A 19,596-nucleotide genomic window follows, 5' to 3' on the forward strand; every position below is an offset into this window, starting at 1 on the left:
ATGATGATTTTGTGTTTCTGCTTTGTGATGTCTGAGGTCTCAACCGCAATCTTCAAATACTGCAGGTGACTTGACAACTGGGGGCTTGAATCATCTGAAGACATTTATTCATGTGTCTTGAGGCTAATACTGGTGGTTGGCTCTCTACTGGGGTTATTGCTTGAGCACCTACATAGGCAAGCTCATGGGTCTGCTTAGGCTTTCTCACATCATGGTGGTTGTGTTCCAAAAACAGGTGCTCAAAAAGAATCAGAGAGAAGATGCATCACCTTTTAGGAATTAGCATTGGCTTCAGTTTGGTCAAAGTCATAAGCCACCCACATAGAATCCCCCCTCTCGATGAGAGGAGCGTCAAATTCACACTCTAGGAGTTCGTGAGATGGGATTATTTTGCAGTGATCTTTGGAAAAAGATAACCTGTCAAGGGACCATCTCACTTCTCTGAGTCACACTTGCTTTTCACTATTTGGATGATTTTCTTCTTGTATTACAAAATGTTGGGACTGCCTTACTGTAGCATGACATGTTTCACTGTGAAGACAGAAACCTTACTTCTCAAGTTAAATTTGCTTTGATGGACACAATTAAGATTCCATAAGGTACATGCTGGATGTTGGGAATGTATCTTAATGGGAGAAGACAAGAGGCCTTTTTTTTTTTAAGCAAAGGAGAAATGACTCACTTCTGTGGGTCAAACATGAAAAACCTTTATGATTTATCTGGACCTGTGACCCATCCACTTTACCTTGGACTAGGTGGAAAAACATACTTAAGATGTGGAAATCAGGTTAAAAATTGCTTTGACTGACTGCTGCTAACAGTTGAAGAAAAAATATTTAATGAGCAAAGCAGTTTCTAAAACTAGAATCCAGTTAATTTGTGCCCAAATCTGTACCATTATTTGATAAGCCTGGATGTTTCATAGAAATTGAACAACTTGTCCATAAGAGGTGGCCTACTGCATTGGGTGATCCTGGTTCAATACAAGGCTATTTCCCTTATGGAAAGTTATCTTGAAAACCCCAAAGGTCTCAAGATTCTGAACGTGGGGGTCCTAGGTAAAGGCTTTGGGCTTATTTGCATCTTTCTGTCTCTTTCCAAACTCTGCTAATGATTCTAAGGTTCCTCACCTTTCTGTGAACTTTATTAAAATGCATGTGCCTGAGTGAGTTGGGCCCCTTTCCTGAGTTTCCCTCTCCTCTTTCAGCAGCCTAGGAGATGAGACAATGGGTTAATTGAGGTAGCTACCTGCATGCAGCCCCTGGACGAACCTATCTCTCTGTTGTTTTTGGACTGTAGTCTATGTAAACTGCCTCAAAAATATTTTTTTCTGAAGCTTTTGCCAATATTGCAATTTTCCACCAAGGATTTTGAGGAAAATGAAACCATCAGTGAACTGTTCATGAAAAAGCAAAACTAATACACCAGGGACTTTATATATTGTATTTTATAATGTATTTATAAATATATATAAGTGCTATATATATACACACATATATAAGTGCTATATATATACATTTATAAATATATAGTACTTATATATATATAACATTTATAAATATATATTGTACATTTGCCCTTCTTCCGTTATGATACACTCTCTAACATGTAGTGTGTACCTTGTAGAGTCTTAATCATGTGCTCCAAAGCAATTCATCCTTTAAAATTAAGGGTCCTATCTTCACAGTGGGAAAGATCATGTGAAAATAAAGGTCTCTCTCCCTGTCTCTCTTCCTCTCTCTCTACATACACATATCATAAGGTAAGAATAGCACCCTCCTCTATGATGAGATGACAGTTACTTCAAGGAGAGTCTCATCAGTTAGGAAAATTAACTTCTCCCTTGTCTTGTAAAACAGCTATTTCAGGAAGATACATACATTAAACAACTGTTCAGGAGGATGTGGTCATCAGACCTCACGTCTTTGCCTTCTTTCACTTTTAATGAAGGGTGAACATTTGGTTTATGGTACCAAAGATATAAACATTTCTATGATTTAGAATAGAGGTTCTCAAACTCAGGGTGCATCAGAATTATTTGAGAGTTCACTAGCAGATTGCTTCTGGGCACTCCACTTTCAGAACCACTGCTCTACAGCCTTACTACCCTAAGTATGGTCTGTGGACCAGCAACACGGGCTGTCACCTAGGAGCTTGTGAGAAACAAAAGATCTCAGGCTCCAATCTAGACATGGAAAATCAGGATCTGCATTTTAGCAAGATCATCAGGTGATTGGAATGCCCATTTAAGATTGAGAAGAAGAAGCACTGTTCTAGAATCATAGTTTGTAGCCATTTCCTGCTGTTCCTATTTACAATTGTATTATAATATGTGCCTCTGGTCATACCTAATGTTACAGACAATTTCCACTGTACCCCACTTAAAATAGCCAAAAAAGCGTATTCTGCATCCAAGGATTTAATAATACTATTAAAGTGATAATTATTACCTAAAATCGTTTTAATATTAGTAACAAGTAGACCATAATATATCCCACAATTTTTTTTTTTTTGAGATGGAGTCTGGCTCTGTTGCCCAGGCTGGAGTACAGTGGTGTGATCTCAGCTCACTACAACCTCCACCTCCCAGGTTCAAGTGATTTTCCTGCCTCAGCCTCCCAAGTAGCTGGGATTACAGGCATGCGCCACCACGCCTGGCTAATGTTTGTATTTTTAGTAGAGACAGGGTTTCACCATGTTGGTCAGGCTCGTCTTGACCTCCTGACCTCATGATCCGCCTTCCTTGGCCTCCCAAAATGCTGGGATTACAGGCGTGAGCCACCACGCCCGGCCCCACAATCATTATTAATACCATAGTTAAACCTACAAAAGGTCTGGGGCTTTCTTTTACTCCAGACAAGAGTTAAAAAATAGTGATGGACATCACTGATTCATAAGTGGAACTCAGAATGAGAACTTACAAAAGTAAAAAATAAAGAAGGAAATCACAGAAGTGTCTAGACAGAAAAGTATAAATTCCCACGTAGACTAGATTAACTAAATCATGACAAAAATGGGTATCATTATCTTCATTATCCTATTAGACAGAATGTCCAGCAATATCTCATGGCTAACTTAGCTGGCTCTAGAAAAAAGAGAAATATTTAGTTTACTGAGATAATTTGGAAAATACGGTCAAAATGTAAAAGCCTTTTAATACAAAATTTTTCTTGCTAGCATATGTTTTTATTTTCAAAGGGGAGCTTCAGTATAAATTCAATACAGCAGATACTTTTACAAATTTATGTATCTATGTATATATGAGTTAACAGAGTAAAATGTGTAATTCTAAACATTTTGCTTTAGGAACTGAAAGAAACACTATTGTATTGAATCAACGTATTACTAGACTTTAAAATGTACATATTTAGGCCAGGGGTGGTGGCTCACACCTGTAATCCCAGCGCTTTGGGAGGCCAAGGCAAGCAGATCACTTGAGGTCAGGAGTTTGAGACCAGCTTGGCCAACATGGTGAAACCCTGTCTTTAATAAAAATACAAAAATTAGGCGAGCATAGTGGCACACACCTGTAATCCCAGCTACCTGGGAGGCTGATGCAAGAGAATCCCTTTAACCTGGGAGGTGGAGTTTGCAGTGAGCCGAGATCACGCCACTGCACTCCAACCTGGGCAACAGAGCAAGACTGTGTCTCAAAAAAAAAACAAAAAACAAAAAACAAAAATACAATAAAAAAACCCCACATGTTTAGAAGATGCCAGATGGCTGCTGAGCTCCCATTCATAATATTTCTTCTTTCCCCATGCCTTAATATTATAGAAAATAAAACCCCCTAAGTTAAAAAAAATCATGGGAAATAGAAACCCTGAAATATTTAAGAACTTCAGAACATTTTATAATCAGATTAAGAGCAAAATCTCGTCAAGCTAACAAATCTGCAACGCCATAGAGATTTAAAATCTGAGTTTCCCCAAAAACTCTTGTGGAAGGGGTGCAGGAATAGACCTGAAGGAGGAAGGGTTAGGAACAGAAGAGAAAGTGCCATGGGACAACTGGACCGCTGTCCCCATACTGCAACTGAAAGTGTTTTTCTTCAAGAGAAAATTAAGACAATGGTTCTCTAAATCAAGTTTCTCTATATTGATTTCTTTTACAATTTTTATGTCCATGTGAATCATATGAACATCTTACTGAAAGACATTCTGATTCACGAGGTCTGACGTGATGCCAGGCCAGAGATTGGACCTTTCTAACAATCTCCCAGGTGATACCAACGCTGCTGCAACATGGACTGCTCTTTGAATACCAGGGTCTACACCATCAATAACCAACTAGAAAGTATAAGGAGAAAACATCATCCCATTCACAATAACAATATCCCAGACTATCTGGAATATATTGGAAAAAGAATTCGTAAAATCCAAACAAAGAAATATTTTAAACTTTTTTAAAAAATTAAAGGCGGTAAAGAAAATTATCCATGTCAATGCAGTAATAAGATGCAGGTGAAATGGGCTGACTGAAGACTTCTGCCTCTACTTAGCTGTGTGATTCTGCAGACTTACTGTGAGTCTTTATTTCATCCTCTGAAAAATGGAAGGGATCAAATTCATAACTTAAAGTCTCCAATAGTCAAATAACTGGGTTTTCAAAATTTTTAATTGAGAATCCATGGAAAGTGGTCTGAAGACATGAACAAAAAAACAAATATTTATTTTTTTCTCAACTCTAATTGACATCTAACATGTCCTTCAATTAAAAGTGATAGCCCATAGTAGTAAAGGCAGAAACTGTTTTGCAGTTACCAATATAAATCACAGATATGTTCCTATTACATTATACTTATTGCAAATGTCTTACCATCCTTTCTACTCATCACTGTTTTAAAATTATAGCAGTAGGTTGCTAGTCAATAAATGCATTTCACCACATAAACAGAATTAAAAACAAAAATCATGTGATCATCTCAATAAGCACAGAGAAAGCTTTCAACAAATCCCAACATCCCTTTATGATAAAAATCCTCAACAAACCAGTCATCAAAGGAACATACCACAAAATAATAAAAGCCATCTATGACAATTATAAACAAAAACTAGAATAAATGGAGAGCAAAATCACGCTCATGCATGGGATAAGAAATCATGGTAATTTTGTTGATAAGGTCTTTGGTATCACACACTCAACGACTTGAATTACTTATCTGAGTTGAGAAACATTCTAACTGGCTCTTCCTTTGGTGCTCATTATTGAAACAAAAAAAGAAATATAAAATCCTTAGGGGAAAGGGTCACTGGGGAAATTTTAAGTAATAATTTCCACTACAATTTTTAATTATAATGTAATTCTTCCCAGGCTATATGGATTATTTGACATGGTCATGTTCTGCAAGACTCAGCCATTTTTGGCCAAGAGGTAACTTTCTTCATGGTATTTTATATAATATTATTCTTTAAAAACTAGTTTTAGTGGTGATTTTAAAAGTGATTATCAGCAATCAATTGATATCTCAGGAGCACAGACCTGGAGCTTGATAGTATGGAGAAATATGTCAATTGTAGTTCAAAGAATGAGTACTCGTGAAAGTTTTCTAAGGACTCATTCCACTACTCAGGAACATGTGTAAATCTGGCTTGGAAGACTATAAAGTAGTAAAGTTTTCAAGTGCTCTTAATGAAAATATGGAAAGCCAAGGGGAAGAGAAAAATTTGAGAAGTATGACTAGGGCCTGAGAAGGACTTGTGCAGGGTCCTGAAAAGACACTGGAGTTGAGCTTGGAGGCAAAGCATTGCTTAGAATTTTGTTTTTGCTTCTTGTTAGCTGTGTAATATTGAGACATTTTTATTGTGCCTCCCTAAGACTACGAATTTTACAACTATAAAATGGACTGATAACACCTCCTGGACAGGATTGTTGTAAATACTATATCAGGTAATATGAAACAAAGCCCTTTAAAACTCTTTGGGAAACAGAAGGGGCTCCCAAAATACTTACTGTTGTTCACACTGGTCCTCTTTCCTTTCCTTCCTCACTGAGGTGCCAATGAATTGAACTGCACATCAAGTTTAAGAATGTGACACTGAGATAAAAAGTAACACGTATTTGCCTCAACATTTGTAACCCTCAAAACACATGTGGATCAGTGTGTGTGTGATTCACTTTTCTTCGCTCTTGATATAAATGTGGGTACTTCTCAGGTCATCAAAGACATTTGTCATGCTTCAGTATTCCAAAGTCTGGTTAAGTTAAAGATGTGTCTACTTACATTTTCAGCCCATAAAAATGCATGTTGATGGTCAGAAAAAAATGTTTACTAATGTGCCAACTTATGCCTCTACCTCAGATTCCTCAATTAGGGATGCAAACAATACTACTTACTTCATAAGGATGTTTTGGTATTTACTAGGCACTTACTAGAGTTCACAACTTGTAAAAGGTGCAAGTAAACAATCTCAATTATTGTACAGCAGACAGACCAGACTCAGCAGAGTGTCACAGATGGAACAGATCAGCTGGAACTTTCAGACTCACAATGAGTGAACAAGAAAAAAGCATTGAATGTAACAAGACTTGCAAGCAAAAGTCACTCTGAATTCCAGAAAAAAACATGTCACGAGGAGAAATATTTAGAAATACAAATAATAGTGAGTTTATCGGCCACTTAATTTCCATGGGGACTTATATGTCCTTTAGCATACCTTTAACTATACAAATCTAGCCTTTCAAACACTGACCCAGAATCCGTGACTTATTAAGCCCATTCATGCCTGAAGGCTTTCCATTCACAGTCTTGTTGTTTCCACAGAAATGTCAGGAATATATCCTTCAAAGCACATTTCCAGCTTCTGCTAATAATGTTATGGCATCTGGACTATATCCTCTGAAAGAATATAAAACACCTTTGGCTTAATATCAACCATCACGCAAATGTTCTCCTCATGTTCCAATGACCCATCATTATACCTTTTCCCATCAGATAATAGACAGCTATTGTGGTAATAAATGTGTGTGTTCCTAACAGGAAACTGAAAACAAGGACATGAGGTGTTGTGTAATAATAGTAGGTAGACAAGGCACCTTAAGGATGTATCATTGAAGCAAATTATTTTAAGAATATTTAAAATTAAGATGTATTGCATCATGCCATCTTTATGCATCTTGTTCCCATCACCAAACTTAACCATGGTGACGAAGCTAAGCGTGAAGATGTTGGAAGCACTCCCATCCAATATTTGCATCATAATCCAAATAGTAGATCATTTATATGAAGAAGTAGCTGTAACAAGAAAATTATTTTCTCTTTGATTTGATGACCACTTATATCAAATTGTTAAAACAGCTTTTTCTACTTATGTATAATTAAGACAAAGTTTAAAATAAGACAGCTGGTCTAAGTTGAAAAGTTTTTAAACTTAATGAGTGTATTTGTAGAATATGCATATTGGAACAATCTTTGGTGGGAAGGAGGCCTGCTCAAAAAGTAAAGAACAGTGCAATTTTGGAATCTGTCTCCTCACTGCTCTGAACCAAGGATAGGAAACAGCAAAACCAAGGACACATAAAGCATAGGACACATAGAGCATTTTTCATAGTTCTGGGACTACACAAGTAGCCTTCCTTTATTGTTAGTGGGCAATCTGATTTGAGAACCAGCATATATTTGCTTTCTATTTGCTTTTTTAGCTTTTAAATGACTTGAATGTCAGCCTCCCACTGATTTTATCTTATTGTTATTAATCTGACTTGTAGAGGAAAATATCTTTTGGGAAAATCCATCTGATATAGACCCACTTTACCAATAACAAAAAAATGCTCTACTTAGGGTTACGCATTTTATAAAGTTGTCAATTCTTGTAAAAATAGCATTTTAGAATTAAGAGACAATATAAAGGGGACCTGTATTAGTCTGTTTTCACACTGCTGATAGAGACATACCTGAGACTGGGAAGAAAAAAAGGTTTTAATGGACTTACAGTTCCACTTGGCTGGGGAGACCTCACAGTCATGGCAGAAGGCATGTCTTATGTGGATGGCAGCAGGCAGAAAGAGAGAGAGCTTGTGCAGAGAAACTCTCATTTTTAAATCCATCAGATCTCATGTGACTTATTCACTATCATGAAAACAGCATGGGAAAGACTCACCCCCATTATTCAATTACCTTGCACAGGGTTCTTCCTACAACACATGGGAATGTGGGAGTTACAATTCAAGATGAGATTTGAGTGGGGACACAGACAAACCATATCAGGACCAAATAAAAAATCTGAGCTGAATATTTGACAAAATGGCACACATGCCACATCTCCATAGATGAGTCTTTATCCATACATCAAAAAGGCTCACCATAGGTGCTAGAAATTAGGCCAGAGAATGTGGCTACAAGAAAATACCAGTGGATTTGTGGCACTAAGCTCCTTATCTAAGGATAAAAGACGTTACAGTAAAACCTGGAAAATGCATATGCTGCTGCTCTTAAGTCAGTGGTAATATTTATATATGACAAGCCACCGTAAACTCAGCAGTAATCATGAAATCTAACAGGTCTCTAAAATTATAATATTAATTATCTTTTTGGACATTTTAATGGGTACTAACATTTCTGATTTTAAGCTGAACATAAATGGATGTTTAGACTATTTATTAGAGTTTCACCAGTGAGACAGAGCCGGGACCCCCCTCTTAGAGTCAGGTGTACCTCCCCACCAAGTATGGAAATAAAGAGAAATCTTGAGTTCCTTCAAGGGAAATTTCAGGCACCTAGCTAGCCTTGAGAAGTAAATAAAAGACGTGATAAGCCAGAATGTAATAGTAGCTAAAAATAATAGCCAATGAAGTCGAACTCACGAGACATTTTGTTCCCTATAGAAACTAAAGATAACAATATAAGTGTCTAAGTTGTTTCTCCAAAGCCCAGATCCCTACCAAATGGATCCATTGGCATATAGACCTCAAATAAGGGGAAACTAAGGTCTGAACTTTGACCATCATTCTTTGTTTTAATTTCTTTCTGAGAGGCCTGGAGAAAGTCATGAGACTACCTTTGCAAAATTACAATAGTGAGAGACATATAATATAGTTGACCCCATCTTGCTTCTAACCTCACAAGCTGTTCTTGCCCATTCCTGCACATAGGCCAAGCTAGCTATGGGAGGAGTTTAGTTTATACTTTCACTTTAAAACAAGGATGATCATAGTCCCTTCCCAAAACTAACCCCTCCTTGTTGCGACCCAAAACCAGCTTTATGAACCTAATGAAAGGCTACGACTTTAGAATTATGGGAGGGCCCTGAATTCTGCTAAGTCCTAGGCATAGTTAAATATAACTGGTTATTGTTTTCTAGTTTGCCTTTTGTAACTTTCCCATTTGCCCCTATAATTTAGATGTAGATTTATAACTTTCCCATTTGCCCCTACAGATCACATTGTTATTGTAAAACCTAAGATGTGTTTGAGATATTTTTCAAACTTTGCATTCTTGTGGACCAACTGATGCTGCTTGGACTGGCGACAAATCCCTCCCCCTAGACCTGATAGCACACTAGGACAATTTTGGCACTCTTGTGATTTCACCCCGATCCAACCAATCAGTAGTACCAATTCCCTACTCCGCTGCCCTCCAAGCAATCCTTAAAAACCCTAGTGTCTAAATTCTTGGGGAGGCAAATTTGAAAAATATTTCCTGTCCTCCTTGCTTAGTCATCCTGAGATTATTAGACTCTTTCTCTGCTATAACACCTGCTGTTTTCAGTGCATTGGCTGTTTTTAGTACTTGGAATCTAGAAGTGACCAAGAAGACTTAATTCCTCATAGATTTTAAAATGTATTCCAACTTAGATACTATCTTCTACATAATTCTCATTTTGGAGAAGGAAAACAGGGTTTCAAAGAGCTTAATGACTATCTTTTTAAAAAATTATTTATTATTTATTATTAAGTGCTTTTATTTGGGTGCCACTAAAAAATAATTATCTCAGTTAAGAAAGATAACAGAAATCACATTCAGCCAGAACCAATTTTTTTTTCTGAGCAGCGAGCAAGAAGAACCCAGTGGTGACAACAGTCACACCCATGAGCCATAGCTAACTCTTTTCTGTTACCCTCCAATTTTTTTTTAACGAAGCTTATCTTCCTTAATCAATTGCAAAGTAGGACCTTTAAGGACCTTTAAGCTCCTACTTCAAGACATTCTACCCTGTTAAGCCAAAAGCAATACGTAACCTTTGTTCATTGATTTATAATTTTGTCTATAACTTCTGCTTTCCTAAAATTTACCCTTGTCTTTAAAAACCTTTGCTTGTACGCCATCAGGGAGGTCAAATCTTAAGCATTAGAAGCCTGGTCCTCCTTACTGGGCTCCCTGCAAATAAACACCCTTCTTTCTTCACTAAAAACCTTCGCGTGGTTATCTGGTCTTACTCCATAGGGCGAATGGACTCTAGTTGGGTTTCATAACACCAACTTGGTTATAGATATAAGATTTATTTAAATTTCTCTATTTTTCTAAAGTACTGGCACAGAGAAAATAATTTTATCAACTTACAAATTTATCAATATTTATATGAATTAAACCATGTTCATGTTTTCATCACTGCTATAAGAATTTGGGAGAGGAAAGGTTAAGTAGCTACAGAACAAATCAAAGCCTGAAGAAGACATTTCCAATGTAACTTGTTCTAGCTACACTTGAAATGGAAGTTGAGGAAAATCAACTGTGAACAAACAAGTTAGTCCATTGGGAAGTCATTAAGATTTACCTCCTTCCGTGAGTCAAATGTTCTAGGGAGCCATTATCATTTTTTCCCTCAGCTTATCAAACTGCACAAAGAGAAACAAGATAATTCCTTTACAGACTCCTCAGAGAAAGCCCAGTGGCTCCACCTTAAATGTCATTACTGTAAACCTCCTGAGACATTGTCAGTCAGTCTTCCAGGGACAGAATTAATCTCTGCTGGAGATCTTTGCTGGACTTTATTCTAGATTGTTTACCTTGGTTTTATTCTTCGGAAAAGTCAGTAAATCTCAGGTACTATTGTGGGACTCAGATTCACAAATTTCTCCATCATTTTAGCTACACAACTGCATGTCAAAGGGAGGCATCACTTCATCTTTGGGGTTGTTCTCTTTTCTGTTGCTTCAGGGATTGATCATGCATGTACCATCAGTCAAAGAGTGCCATTGTTTTAAAATGATCAGGAACAACGAAACATGGAGTTGGAAAGAACCATTCACTTCAGTTCAGTTTAATTAAACAAATAATTATTGTGTACAATCTACATGCCAGAAAAATATTCTAGGTGCTTAAAATCTAGAATTGACCAAGAGGACTTAATTCCTCATGGATTTTAAAATATATTCAAACTTAGACGCTATATTCTACATCATTCTCACTTTGCAGAAGGAAAACTGACATTCAAAGAGCTTAATGACTATCTTTTTTAAAAAAAAGTATTTATTATTAAGTGCTTTTATTTGGGTGCCACTAAAAAAAATTACCTCAATTAAGAAAGATAGCACAAATCAAATCCAGCCAGATATATATTATATATGTCACATGGTAAAATGTGAGTGAAACCAGAACCTATTTCCATCTCCAACATTAGCTGGTACATATATCTTTTATAGCTTCACTTTTCCTTCTAGAAAACTGAGATAATAAAGCTTGATCTCTCTGTACTTTTCACAATGTTGTCAAATGAATTACATTATGACCTGTGGCTGATAAAAAAAATTTAACCTTTAGATTAAGGGTAATTTGAATAATTTTGATGGATAACTGTTAGCAACCATTTTATCAAATTTATCAAGCACAGGATTGAATGATTTTCAATAAAAAGATTTAGTACCTTGCATATAGTTTATAACTTCCCATTCTCTGCAAAGTGTAAACAAGCAATTATTTAAATGTCACTGAAAGATTTTCTGGGTAAAATAAATAAAGTGCTCTGCAACTATTCAGTATTTTTGTGCTTCACAGGAATGACATGTTGTAATTAATTATTGCAGTGTACGTTCTTTCTTTTTCTTTTTTTTTTTTTTTTTTTTTTTGAGACGGAATCTTGCTCTGTCGCCCAGGCTGGAGTGCAGTGGCGCGATGTTGGCTCACTGCAAGTTCCGCCTCCGGGGTTCGCGCCATTCTCCTGCCTCAGCCTTCCGAGTAGCTGGGACTACAGGCGCCCGCCACTGCACCTGGCAAATTTTTGGTATTTTCAGTAGAGACGGGGTTTCACCACGTTAGCCAGGATGGTTTCGATTCGCTGACCTCGTAATCCGCCCGCCTCTGCCTCCCAAAGTGCTGGGATTACAGGCCTGAGCCACCACACCTGGCCTATTGCAGTGTACTTTCTAAAGATAGGTTTTGGGGATTTCGTTTAAGGAAAATAAAAGGAAAACATGGTAAGGGAAAAAAGAGGAAGATAGTACAATTTACATACTTAACTTTTAGAGGAGATTTGATTGTCTTAATGTCTGATGATAACCTTCTATTAGCTATGCACAGAGACAGGTCTCTTTGATGCCTTGACATACAGTCCATGTGGATTTAGACCTAACAGTAACTAAGTAAGACCTAATGATGCCCAATGTCTCAGCCAACTGCCTATGACTAATATTTCCTTAAATGTGGGAGAAAGATAGTTATGCATGCACAATTTCTTTGTAAGTTTATTGTTCTGTCAAAGGTTGATTTTTACCAAGACTGAGGTCATTAATTCAGCTTTGGGACTTGACTGTATCCTTTTTTTTTTTTTTTTTTTAACTTGAAATTGCTGGTAACAAAAAAGGGAGCAAGTATTTACCTTTTGTTTTAGGCCAGATCAATTCTATTCTCTGCCAATTTTCTTCCTCATCTCCCATAGAGTATAAAGGGACTGTCTTTATTACTATTACTGGTAATAGCTATTTGCTTGTAATAGCATAATAATCCAAAATTCTTTATTGTAATAAACTAGTGAGCAGTTAAGACAATTGAGTACTCTTTTTATAAATGTGAAAACCAAAAGTCAGAGAGATTTCCTGACATCTTCAAGGTTGCTTCATCAGTTTGCAGTTGGTCTGATTTAGAACACATGACTGTCTACTTATCTAAATGCTCATTCCACTCAACCAATAGTTCTCAATGTGTGATACCCAGATCAGTAGCATCAGCATCTCCTGGAAGCTTGCTGTGTCCCAACCTATGTGATACGGTTAGGCTTTGTGTCCCCACCCAAATCTCATCTTTAATTGTAATCCCCATAATCCCCACATGTCAAGGGAAAGACCAGGTGGAGCTAATTGAATCATGGGGGCAGTTTCCCCCATGCTGTTCTTGTAATAGGAAGTTCCCACAAGGTCTGATGATTATAGAAGGAGCTCTTCCCTCATCATTCTGCACTTCTCCTTCCTGCCGCCTTGTGAAGAAGGTGCCTTGATTCCCCTTCGCCTTCCACCATGACTGTAAGTTTCCCGAGGCCTTCCCAGACTTGCTGAATGGTGAGTCAATTAAACCTCTTCTTTCCTTTATAAATTACCCGGTCTCAGGCAGTTTTTTTTTTTTTTTTTTTTTTTTGACAGAGTCCTGCTCTGTTGCCCAGGCTGGACAGTGCAGTGGTGTGATCTCGGCTCACTTCAACCTCTGCCTCCTGGGTTCAAGCAATTCTCCTGCCTCAGCCTCCAGATTAGCTGGGATTACAGATGTGTGCCACCACACCTAGCTAAATTTTTGTTATTTTTAGTACAAATACAACATGTACAAGTACAACATGGAGAGATGGGGTTTCACCATGTTGGCCAGGCTGGTCTTGAACTCCTGATCTCAGGTGATCCACCTGCCTGGACCTCCCAAAGGGATGGGATTACAGGCGTGAGCCACCACGCCTGGCCAGGCAGTTCTTTATAGCAGTGTGAAAACAGACTAATACACTAGGTTAGACAGAGTAAGAGCCTGGCAAAGACATCCGCATCTTAATTCCCTGAACCTGCGAATAGTTACTTTGCATGGCAAAGGGACTTCGCAGGTATGTTAAGAATTTTGAGATGGAAAGATTATCCTGGGTTATTTGGATTGACCCAGTGTAATTGCAAGGGTCCTAAAAAGAGAAAAGCGGGAGGACCACAGTGGGAAAGGAGACATGGTGATAGAAGTAGAGCTCAGAGTGATGCAGGAAAGGCAGGTGACTTCTGGAAGGTAGAAAAGGCAAGGAAACAGATTCTCCACTGGAGTCTCCAGAAGGAATGCAGCCCAGCTGACCTACCTTGGACATCTTCCCTCTATAACAGTAACATTATACATTTGTGTTGTTTTAAGACATTAAAATTGTTGCAATTTCTTATAGCAGTAGTAGAAAATCTAAGAGACATGAAAATTGGACCTTCAGTATTTTAACAAGCCCACTAGGTAATTTTGGTGGATGGTGAAATGGGAGAATCTGCTCTAAATTATTCAGTAGAAACGTTAATATGCCGACAAAGTTGTGTTACGAAGAGTTTGTTAATGAAATAAACACATGGAAAAAAAACTTAAAGAGAACTCTGCAGAGGCCCAAGGGCATCAAGAAGAGATTAGGCATCCAGCTAGGCAAGCAAATAGAGAAAGAACCCTGGGGCAGGCAGGAGGTAAAGAAAATTATCCATGTCAATGCAGTGATGAGATGCAGGCAAAATGGTCTGACTCGGGACTTCTGTCTCTACCTAGCTGTGTGATTCTGCAGACTTACTGTGGGTCTTTATTTCATCATCTAAAAAAAAATGAAAGAGATCAAATTTATAACTTAAAGTCTCCAGTACTTAAATAGATTTTTTTTATATTTAATTGGGAGTCCATGGAAAGTGGTCTGAAGTCAAAAAACAAATCTTATTTTTTACTCAACTCTAATTGACATATAACATGTCCTTGAATTATGAAAGTAAATGATAGCCCATAGTAGTAAAGGCAGAAACTGTTTTGTAGTTACCAATAGAAATCACAGGTAGGTTCTTATTACATTATAATTATTGCAGATTCTCTTAATTTCCTTTGTACTCATCACTGTTTTAAAATTATTGTAGTACCTTGCTGATCAATAAATGTATTTCACCACATAAAAAGAATTAAAAACAAAAATTATGTGATCATCTCAATAGGTGCAGAGAAACTTTTCAATAAATCCCAACATCCCTTCATGATAAAACCCCTCAACAAACTAGGCATCAAAGGAACATATCACAAAATAATAAAAGCCATCTATGACAGACTCACAGCCAACATCATACTGAGCATGAAAAAGCTGGAAGCATTCTCCTAAGAACTAAAACAAGTCAAGGATGCCCACTCTCACCACTCCTATTCAACACAATACTAGAGGTCCATCTGGGTGCGGTGGCTCATGCCTGTGATCCCAGCACTCTGGTAGGCTGAGGCAGGCAGACAGCTTGAGTCCAGGAGCTCAAGACCAGCTTGAGAAACATGGTAAAACTCCACTATGTTTTATGTATTTCTCTACAAAAAATACATAAAAATTAGCCGGGCATGGTGGCACACACCTGTGGTTCCAGCTACTTGGGGTGGGGGGGATCACTTGACCCCAGGAAGGAGAGGTTTCAGTGAGCCGAGATCTTCAGCCTGAGTAACAGAGCCAGACCCTGCCTCAAACAAAACAAAACAAAACAAAACAAAACAAAAACAGAAAACAAAATTCTAGGCAGAGCAACCAGGCAAAAGAAAGAAAGAAAAGGCACATAAATAGCAAAAGAGGAAGTCAAATTATCTCTCTTCTCTGATGATATAATTCTATAGGTAAAAAACACAAAAGACTTTGCCAAAAGGCTCCCAGACCTGATAAATGACTTCATTAAAGTTTCAAGATACCAAATCGCTTATAAAAATTAGTAGCATTTCTATGCATCAATAACACTTAAGCTGAGGGCAATAAAAATGCAATCCAATTTAGAATAGACACACAAAAAAATAAAACACATAGGAGTATATTTAACCAAGGAGGTGAAAGATCTCTACAAGGAGAACTACAAAATACTTCTGAAACAAATCATAGACAACATAAACAAATGGTAATATATTCCATGCTCATGGATTGGAAGAATCAATATTGTTAAAATGTTCACATTGCCCAAGGCAATCTACAGATTCAGCACTATTCTTATCAAATTACCAATGTCATTTTTGACAGAATTAGAAAAAAAAGATATTCTAAAATCCATAGGGAACCAAAAAGAGCACAGATAGCTAAAGCAATCCTAAGCAAAAAGAACAAAGCTGAAGACAGGCACCATATTGACTTCAAACTATACTATAAAGCTACAGTAACCAAAACAGCATGGTACTGGTTAAAAAAATACAGACATAGATTAATGAACAGAATAGAGAACCTAGAAATAAAGCCAGACACCTACAACCTACTGATCTTCGACAAAGTTGACAAAAATAAGCAATAGAGAAAGGACTGCCTATTCAATAGTTGGTGCTAGAAAACCTGGCTAACTATACACAGAAGAATGAAACTGGACCCCTGCTTATCACTGTATACAAAACTTAACTCAAGAGGGATCAAATACTTAAATGTAAAACCTCAAACTATCAAAATCCTAGAAGAAAGCCTAGGAAATACCCTTCTGGACAGCGACCTAGGTGAAGAATTTGTAACTAAATCCCTGAAAGCAATTGCAACAAAAACAAAAATTGACAAATGGGACCTAATTAAACTAAAGAGCTTCTACACGGCAAAATAAACTATCAACAGAGTAAACATACAACGTACTGAATGGGAGAAAATATCTGCAAACTATGCATCTGACAAAGCATTAATATTCAGAACTTAGAGGAAACATAAACAAATCAACAAGGAAAAAAATTAAAAAGTGGTCAAAGGTCATAAACACACACTTCTCAAAAGAAGACATAAAACAGCCAAGAAACATGTTTAAGAATGTTCCACATAACTAATCATCACAGAAACGTAATTCAAAACCACAAGGAGATACCATCTCACACCAGTCAGAATGGATTATTAAAATGTCAAAAAATAATACATTGGGAAGACTATGGTGAAAAGGGAACATTTATACATTGTTCATGGGAATATAAATTGGTTCAGCCACTGTAGAAAGTAGTATGAAAATTTCTCAAAGAACTAAAAATAGAACTATCATTTAGTCCCATCAACCCCATTATTGGATATATCCCCAAAGGAAAATAAGTTATTCCACCAAAAAGATATCTGTGCCTGTGTGTTTATCACAGCACTAACTACAATAGCAAAGACATAGAATCGGTCTAGGTACCCATCAACCCACTGGACTGGATAAAGAAAATGTGGTATACATATACCATGGAATACTATACAGCCATAAAAAATAACAAAATCATGTCTTTTGCAGCAACATACATACAGCTAGAGGCCATTATCCTAAGTGAATTTAACACAAAACAGAAAACCAAATATCACATGTTCTCACTTACAAGTAGTGGCTAAATCTCGGGTAACATGAGCATAAAGTTGGGAACAATAGACACTGGGAACTAGAAGAGAGGGAAGGAAGGGAGGTGATAAAGGGATGAAAAGTTTCCTATTGGATACTATGTTCACTAGTTGGGTGACATGATCAACAGAAGCCCAATCTTAGTATGACACAGTACACTCTTCTAACAAACTGTAACCAACCTGCATATGTACCCCCTCAATCTAAAATTAAAATTAAAACATAAAATAAAATAATGATAGTAGATGCATCACTAGATCCTTATTATACAATGCACTGATATAGTAACACATGTATTTCTTTTTTACAAATTTATCTTTTTACATTTAGATAACTATCTTTATAAAAGCTTGTTTTTTAAAGCTATCTATGTATGCATATATATGTGTATGTGTATTGATATTTAAAAAATCCTATTCTGAGAAACATTTCATAGACTCCGTACAGGCTGCCCATGGGATTCATTATAAGAAAACTAAGGCATAACTTCTGATATCATGTGTGCCTCAAAATATGATGTAATAGAAACAAGAAAGATATCCTTATAACGCATTTACAAATGAAGAAACAGAGAAAAAGAAGGCAAAACCTTGTTTAAAGTCACTTAAATAAAACTAGATAAGCCAAGGGCCTGGATTCTTTTCTATATTCTCTCATATGTCCACCTGCGTATCTCTGACACTTCCAGATGCCAAACCGGTATGAGTTCTACCTAGTTACAAATCTCTGAAATCCCATCTTTGCTTCTGAATTATACTAAATTATACATATCAAAAAACTCGGGCCTGGCACAGTGGCTCACACCAGTAAGCCCAGAACTTTGGAAGGCAGAGGTGGGCAGATCACTTGAGTCCAGGAGGTCAAGACTAGCCTGGACAACATGGAGAAACCCCATCTCTACAAAAATAAAGAAATTAGCTGGGTGAGTGCCTGTAGTTTCAGCTACTCAGGAGGCTAAGGTGGGAGAATCACTTGAGCCCAGGAGGTGGAGGTTGCAGTGAGCTGAGATCGCTCCCTGCGCTCTGGCCTGGGTGACAGAGCAAGACACTGTCTAAAAACAAACAAACAAACTTAGGGAAGATGCTCTAAATGCTTTGAGAAGAAGCCTGTGCCAAGTTTCTAATCTCCCTTAGTTGTACTGGCTTCAAAGTCAGTTAGTGGTTTAGAGATACTTCCCACAGAATGAGCTCAACTCTCAGCTAGGGACGAGAAAAATAACAAACTCTGATATAGGCAATACAACAGTTGGAAAGATGACTTTGAAATCGGATACAATCCACTGAACAGCTTTCCACAGTGTGTTTTGCTCCGACCATACTGTATTGCTCGAAGGAACTTTGAAGTCCACATTCAAATCTGCAACTGTTTGAGTGTGATGCAATAAGATACCCTAGGAAATTATGGTGGATAGATGAGTTAGCCTCCTGGATACCCAATGATAGATGAACCATGCACTCTTGGGAATTCATAATTAGTTCAAATGATCCTCCAAAATGTTATCTGTTCATCCAGAGCTTATTTAAATCATCTGAATTTCATCACCATCCAAAATTCAGCTGACACTCATATGAGGATTTCCTTTCCCATGCAATTTCTCTTTCCACTCTCAGCCAGAAATAGTCCACACACTTTCTCAAGGCCAGACAGCTGACAGGTCTCAAGAGGGCTGGAAAGCAAAAACAAGCCAAAAAGTAAATAGCAATGTATTCAATGTAAAATCTAGTTGTAGAGAATTAACTTCCCAAGTGAATATTGCAGACCTTTATATATTGTGCTGTGGCAATATCTGTAAAGGATGCTATAAGCATGGCCACTTTAACGTACTTGTAGTGGAAAATAATACCTCATTTATTCTTGCTGCATTGTCCAAAATCTAGATTATACCATGAAATAGCAAAATAGAAGAGTTGGGAAGTTTAGAAAAAATAGTCACAGAGATGAGTAAGACCTGGTGATTTAAATCTACAAGGAAACATTCAAAGAACCAGGACTATTCATCATGGAGAAGAAAAAACTGAGGGCAACTGAGAAGCATACTACCTAAGAATAAATGAAATAAAACCAAAAGGAAAAAATATCTCAGGCAAGATTAGAGAGCGACTGTGGTTCACTTATCCTGAGATCAAAACCAAAGGAAAACATTATAAAGTGCTCTGAGAAACTGTCTGATCTTCAACTTGTTCACTT

This window comes from Pan troglodytes, chromosome 21 (assembly GCF_028858775.2).
Source record: "Pan troglodytes isolate AG18354 chromosome 21, NHGRI_mPanTro3-v2.0_pri, whole genome shotgun sequence".
Classification (NCBI taxonomy): Eukaryota; Metazoa; Chordata; class Mammalia; order Primates; family Hominidae; genus Pan; species Pan troglodytes.